Below are 7,996 nucleotides of genomic sequence, written 5' to 3' on the forward strand. Positions count from 1 at the left end.
GGTTGAGATTATGAGAGAAGTAAAGGAGCCAACTGACTTAGAAGAAGCACTTGCAGATCCATCATGGAAGGCTGCTATGCAGGCGGAGTATGACAGCATAATGAAGAATGACACTTGGGAGCTAGTGGATCGGCCAGCAAAGAGGAAGATTATTGGCACCAAGTGGATCTGGAAGGTAAAGTACAAGGCTGATGGTACCTTAGAAAAGTACAAAGCTAGACTGGTTGCCCAAGGATTTTCACAAGTTGAAGGGTTTGATTTTCAAGAGTCATTTGCCCCAACTGCCAGAATGACCACTATTCGCACGGTACTTGCAGTGGCTGCCCACAAGAAGTGGCCAGTGTACCAAATGGATGTTAAGTCAGCGTTCTTAAATGGTGACCTCAAGGAGGAGGTGTACGTGGCTCAGCCACCAGGGTTTGAGGCCCCCCATTCTGAGAACAAAGTGTGTAAACTGAAGAAGGCATTGTATGGGCTGAAACAAGCCCCCAGAGCATGGTACCAGCGGATAGATAGGTTCTTTTTAAACCTAAACTTCAAAAGATGTGCCTCAGATGCTAACTTGTATGTTTACAGGGATGGTAAAAAGTCTGTAGTGATTGTCCTATATGTGGACGACCTTCTTATTACAGGTGACTATGAAGATATGATCAACCAAACTCGAAAGGCTTTGAGTTTTGAGTTTGAAATGACAGACTTGGGCTTACTGCACTATTGTTTGGGGATTGAAGTCTGGCAAGAGCCAGGAAAGATCTTCATCTCTCAGAAGAAGTATGCATGGGAGATCTTGAAGGCATTTGGCATGACCGAGTGCAAGGAGATAGGTACACCTATGGAGGTGAATGTAAAGTTATCCGTTGAGGATACATCAGCACTAGCAGACATTGGGAGGTATAGGAGGTTGGTCGGCAGTCTAATCTACTTGTGTAACACCAGACCAGATATCAGTTTTGCTGTTGGTGTTTTGAGCAGGTTCTCAAACAAACCTCATGAGAGTCATTGGAAGGCTGGGATGCGGGTGCTCAGATACTTGAAGAAAACTCTTGACTATGGTATCACATACAGTTTCGGAACTTCTCTTGTGGGGAACTGTGACTCAGATTGGGTAGGAGACATTGATTCCAGGAAGTCAGTTTCTGCTTATTGTTTCTCTTTGGGTTCAGGAATTTTCTCTTGGATTAGTAAGAAGCAACCAACAGTGGCATTGTCTTCTACCGAAGCAGAGTACAAGGCAGCTTGTTTTGCTGCATGTGAGGCCGTATGGTTGAGAAGGATTCTATGGCATATGGGAGTGCAGGATGAAGAACCAACTGTGCTGAGATGTGACAATCAGAGTTGCATCGCCATTGCCAAAAATCCAGTGTTTCATGCACGCACCAAACATATAGAGATCCTGTATCACTATGTGCGTGATTTGATGGAGGATGGGATAGTGGAATTGGTCTACTGTCCAACAGAGGAGAATGGAGCAGATATCTTCACCAAAGCACTTACGAAGGATCTGCTTCAAGTTCATCTTCAGAGACTCGGCATTGGGCCGAGGAGATAGTTCACCTATGGGTGGACATTGAGGGGGGGTGTTAGATATGATCAATGCCCCACCCTCATTAGGTACTACCAATGATCCATGGTGCTCAAAGTTGTAAGGCCCCCATTATGAGGAGAAGCCAAGTGTGAGCCCGGACATTGGTGGAGTCCTGACTTGTATATCAGATGAGGTCTATGTGACCGGATGGCAAAATGGTGACCATTGTGGGTCTAATCTTTGGGTTAGACAGAGTGGTTAAGCTGGTAGCAACTCGAGGCACATTGCATTGAGTTGCGTAGTAAGGGAGTTAAAAGGGGCCCCTATTGTGGGGTCCGGGGGCCGCGGAAGCGGCCCCTAGCGCTGGCCCCCCTGGCAGGGGTCCGGGGGCAGCGCCCCCGGCCCGATGGTAAAGGGAATATTCCCTAGAATATTCCCTGGCCGACTAGTGGAGGCTCATATGGTAGGTCGGTCAGCAGGCCGACCTAACGACCTTCGTGGGCTATAAAAGCTAAACCCCTTCGTAGCCATCCTACACTCATCTTTCACCCAGTCAGAGTTGTTGTTCCAACTAGCCTTAAGCTCTTCACCTATCTTCTGTCTAGATCGCCATCTAAACTTCATTTAGTGGAAGCGCACGGGTGGACAGAGCCATCTTTGTATCAGTTGTTTGGAGTTAAAGAATTTTACTGATTCTCCTCTTATCTGTTGTGTACTCTCTATCTCTTTCTCAGATTATGTTCGCTGCGCTGTGTAATATTTTACAGCAAGATATCAAAATTACAACACCTTCCTCGATGTGGATGAACAATATACAAGATAGTACTAGACAAGATCTCGTACTACGAGATTATAAGGTGACAAGAAAACAAGAGTATAACGGAAGACGAGGCATGACTAGATACCATCACTAGACAAGATCTAGAAATGGAACTCAAATTTCCTTACTTGGAGGTCATGACTCTTTGAGCTCCCAAGAATGGAATTCCTAAGACTGAGGAGCTCTATGTGAGCCCCTCCTTTTATAGGTGTTGGGGGCAACTAATTATCTTCTAGAATGTTCCATGATGACATCATCAATTATGTAAGTGATGACATGATGTATCTTCTAGAAGGTTCTATGATGACATCATTGATGATGCATGCAATAACATGTCATATCTTCTAGAAGGTTCTACGACAATATGGCAAGGTTGGGTTCGCATGGTCAACTTGAGGATGTCTACTAAGGGTGTGTTCGCATGGGGTGTGGATTCATATGGCATGAGTAAGAATTAATCCGTACACTTGATCATGCATGTCCATGACATCACCCTCCCTAGTGACACGTTCCACAAGGAGCAACTTGGTGGTTTGGTCCAAGTTTTATTGGATTCATCTTGTGAAATTATTTAACATTGAGAGTTACTCTTTGGAGATATTCTATAGGTTTTCAAGTGCAATCATTGATGTCATATCCTTTCCAGTGAACAAGGTATTCCAATCGACCTTGGGAGATCCTCGAGTCTAAGACATGCTCAACCTCAAATTCTTCATGATCTTCAATTTGGATAGGTGGTGGAGGACAAGATTCATTTAAGTCTTGAATTTTTTCTTGGAGGTTTTGAAGGGAGGCCACGATTCTTTCAAGCGTTGCCTCCATGGTGATCAATAGGGCTAGAAAAGAGTCTTGCCAAACTATCATGGGAGCACTAGACTATGCTCAAGAGACTAGACTAGATGCAATACTTGTTACAAGAATTTTGGTTTCAAGATAATACCATGTAGGGGCACAAGGTACAATGATAACTTAACAATATACAGAAAGTCCTAGAACTTGGGGCCTTGGGTATGGACAACAGGACTCGATAGGATATGAAGGATCCCAGAACCCAGGACCATAAGTATGGATACGATATAAGAATTACAAGAACATCCTTGATAGGGATGAATAAGATACAAAACAATACTAGACAAGATCTCGTACTACAAGATTACAAGGTGACAAGATAACAAGAGTATAATGGAAGACAAGGCAAGAATAGATACCATAACTAGACAAGAACAAGAACAAACTCAAAGTTACTTAGAGGTCTCAACTCCTGGAGCTCACAAGACTAGCATTGGCAAGACTGAGGAGATCTATGGTGAGCCCCTTATTTTATAGGTATTGGAGGGAAGCTAAAGATCTTCTAGAATGTTCCATGATGATAATATCATCGATGATGCAAGAGATGGCATGATAAGTGTTCTAGAAGGTTCTACGATGATATCATCGATGATGTAGGCAATGACATGACACATCTTCCAAAAGATTCTATGATAACATGGCAAGGGTGGGTTCACATGGTTGGCTCGAGGATGTCCTATTAAGGGTGTGTTCGTATGGGGTGTGAATTCGTATGGCATGAGCAAGAATTAATATATACACTTGATCATAGCATGTTCATGACACTCCATAGATTTTTCTTTTGACATGGGCTCCATTAATGGCCGTATAATAAGAGAAAATGTAATTATAATAACACGCAGATTTCTACAAATTTAGGCACACGAGTATGTTCTTCATTAGTGAATGTTATGTAGTTTGATATTTAACCTTGTAACTTCACTATAAAATCTCAAGATAAGCATTGTAAAAGGCATGACTAACAATTATAAAGTCATGGCCTTGAAATGTGTAAAAGGCATGACTAACAATTATGAAGTCATGGCCTTGAAATGTGTGTGTCACTTTTCCAATTTGAAAGGTTGTGAAGTTCTTTTATTTTCAATAATGAAACTTTGTTATAAGGTGTCAAAAACCATGCAAGACAAATATTCCATAGAAATACAAAAAGAAAAGTGGGAATGAGGAGTCTTGTGATTTTGGGGAAAAAGTGGTTGAGAGAGGTGGTTGCAATCTCATTCTCTCTCTTCATTACTATCCCACTTGCATGTATCTTTCCTTCTCTCTTGCATTGGCACAACTCTTGCTTTCTTACTTCTATTGTGCTTTCTTGTTTTTTTTATAATCATGGAGGAAGAGGGAGAGAGTGAGGATGAGGAAGATGAAGATATCTCCTATGTGCCTCATTCTTGTTGAGTGGAAGGCTAATTTTCTAGTTGAAGAGAGAATTTCTCGCAAGTTTGGAGGCCATGCAAGTGTACTTCCAACCTCTCTTGCCCAAGATATGGTAGATTTTCTATGCTTGGAAGGGTATTATTCAGTGCGCTCTTTAGTCTAGGTTCCAATGTTAATATAGGTATATGTACATGTTAGTAAGGCTTGTATGTTGTCAAGCTCTATGAGGCACTTCATTTCTAGTTCATTGTTTTGATGTGCTCTTGTGTCATATCTACGAGAGATTTCTTGGTTTTTTAAGGCTTCAAATGTGCTAGAGATTCTGGTAAAGAAGAGGATGTCTTGTTAGTTATTGGATTCACTCTACTTTTGTCTTAGATCTTATATCCCCTCATAGTATCAAAGCATTAGACACATGTTTTGTCATAGAGAAAGTCTCTAATTGTGTGAATTCCACTATGGATTTGGAAGTGGTAGCTTAAAATTTAGTGGGTTAGTCAATCCTTGTCATCAAGAATGATTTATTTCTTAGATCCGTAAAATGATTAGAAGCATACTCGGTATTAACAAGTTCAAATGTGCCTCTAACATGCTCTTAGAGGAAGTTGTTAATCCTTTGGTGTATTGTTGGTGAATTTTTGTGGATTCTCTTCCTTTGATTGAGTGGATATGCTAGGCTATTATCTATTGGATTTCTTGCTTCTACTTAGAAAACAAATATATTTTAAAATTAGGAGACTTTAGACCAAATAGGCTAGGCCAGCATGAATTGCCTTGGGCTTGCTAGGAAATACTTGATAGCTCTTCCTTCTAGGTTGAGAAGCATCATGAAGATGTGGTTTTGATGGCTCATCACATAGTGTCAATTTTGGTTTTGGATTAACAGTTGTATCAACCTTAGTAAAGGTATAACTTCAATGTCTTTTGGTGATAGATAAGGTTTAAGAGTGTTTTAGGTAAAATGGGAAAAGTCTCATTCCCAGCATGGCCAATTGTATCATTATTAAGATATTTCTTACAATAATAATGTAATAATATTCGTACATTTTAGATTTTTGTAAGTCTTTTTAGTTTTTTCTATCCCTTTTGTTCACTTGGCTTGTTTTTTGGGTCATCATGATAAATTTTTTTAGCCGAGCCTAGCTTTTGGGTCACTATGGAAATCCTTTTGCTATTTATCATTATCAATACATGAGGAGGCCTTGGCCATGCGACCAAGCAAATTGGATCAAGTTAAAGATGTCAAATTTTAGGATCATTCGTTGTTTCTGTACTGTAAATTTTTTAAAATATTTTAATTGCAAAAATCTATTCAAGATAGAATATTGAGAGTTTTATTGTTAATAATAAGTTACAATGAGCTTAATGAGACCTTGATGTCGATGTTTTGGCTTTTGTGTTTACCTTGGATTATGAGTTATTTATAAAACTTTGATACCTTAGCTTGGGCATGGAGATTGCACATTAATAAGTGTTCAAGTTGAAGAATATTCTACTCTTAGTTAGCTTTGTACCCATAATTTATCTAAGTTTTGTAATCCCTTTTTGTCACTTAATATTAATGTTTGTCACAAGTTTAGATAGAAAATTACTTGTTCACAATTACGTACAAGAGAGATTTAACTATTGTGACATGTACCATGTCGTAATACAATTAAAAAACACATGAGTTCATGCACATGTTCACAATGGGCTGGCAACAAAAATGTGTCACGCAAATCCGTTCATTTTTTTCGGAATCTATTTTGAGAAATCCAAATGGACCTCGTTGAACTGTTGCTCCAGCTCCTTTAAGTACCACTTTGAACCACTGCACATCGAATAGGATCATGGAGAAGCTACGGTAATCCACCGTGATAATACTTTGCAAGTTCCCAAAATACTCCATCTCATATATAACCATGTTTGGATCCATTCCTCGTCATCGGCTCTCTTGCTCGAAGCTTGCCATGATACCATAATCTGTTGTGGAGCACATTTTGTCAATACGCTCCACGCAGAAATGCCGTCCGCGCGACCACGTTGCACTATATATTTTATATTGTACATTGAAGCACTCAATTAGTGGTCGCATATAAAATGTAGATACGACAAACCCTAAACACGTCATCACCTTTAGACTATATCCCCTCAAGAATTCCCGCTCCTCGATTGAGACCTCCACCCCTTCACGAGATGCTGCAGTCAAATCTCCATGCAACCATCGCATTGACATAAATCACAGCATCTCCTTTATGCCCTCGAGATATCAAATCGGTCAATGCACGTACTATGTCAAAATTTAGATCGCGCTTCCTCTCGATCTTTCCTAGCTTGCTGGTACCTAGCGAGCCACGTCTCCATAGAAGCATGGTGAAAAATACAAAAGTGATTCACTTTCTCCTCCATTGCAGCATCCATTCTTTTTTCTACCCCATTTTCAATCACCACATCTTTGGTCAGTCTATCATTGTCCTTCAGTGACCATAGTATATTGTTGTCTGAATCCTTCGTTGGTAGCCATTGTGAAATATGCACCAGCGCCTTAGACATCAACCAACCTTCAGCCATGCTACCTTCTGGCCAAGCTCATTGTCACACAAAGCCTTTCAGGATTTTCATAAAGCACTCCAAGAATAATATCCATCGCGTATGGACAGGTCCAGCAATCTCCACTTCATCTACAAGATGTACAAGAAGATGGATTTGTATTGTGAGCATGTTGGCATGTAGGTATTTCTCAAAGAGACAGACTGTCTCCAGTGCTCCCCACCTCGCGGATTCAATAGAGGACGTCTTAATCTTCTTCTGTGAGATCCATTGCACTAAAGTCAACAACTTGTAAATTACCCTGCGTACTTCTGGAGTAAGGCATCCTGCGATCGTGATCGGTAGTATAAACTGCCACAAACGAGAAAGCATTATGAACAACGACTACACTCCAAATAGCAAAATATACAGGTCACTTATAATCCATTCGCAGTACAAACGTGACATATCTTATGCCAATCATGGGATTTTGGCCCTGATAATTGGTCGTCTATAGAAAACACAGACCTGAGAGAATGCATCATACCCATGGAAGTGCAGATAGACTTGACTATTTGCTTCACAATGTGCTCTTCTTTAGTGGACAAAACCCAAGGAGTGCAAGGTAGCTACAAGCTACTATCAGCACTCGACTACGGCCAAAGCGCCTTCATCTTGCCTACCTCCTTCAAATCCATTCGTGCCCCTATAGTGTCTCTCTTTCCTATGATTTAGTCCCATAGCAAGCATGGTATTTGTAAGTGGTAATATAAATACTTCAGTAACCTTTAAAAAAACATAAAACACCTTGAAAAAGCACAAATGTTTTTAATGATAGTGCTGGAAAGAAATCAATGAAGTGTACGTACAAGGTACTTGAACAACTCGGTCACACTCGCATTGCTCCACCCATATTTTGC

The sequence above is a fragment of the Lygodium microphyllum genome, chromosome 5 (assembly GCF_053477565.2).
Source record: "Lygodium microphyllum isolate KBCC chromosome 5, Lygodium_microphyllum_v1.1.10, whole genome shotgun sequence".
Taxonomy (NCBI): domain Eukaryota; kingdom Viridiplantae; phylum Streptophyta; class Polypodiopsida; order Schizaeales; family Lygodiaceae; genus Lygodium; species Lygodium microphyllum.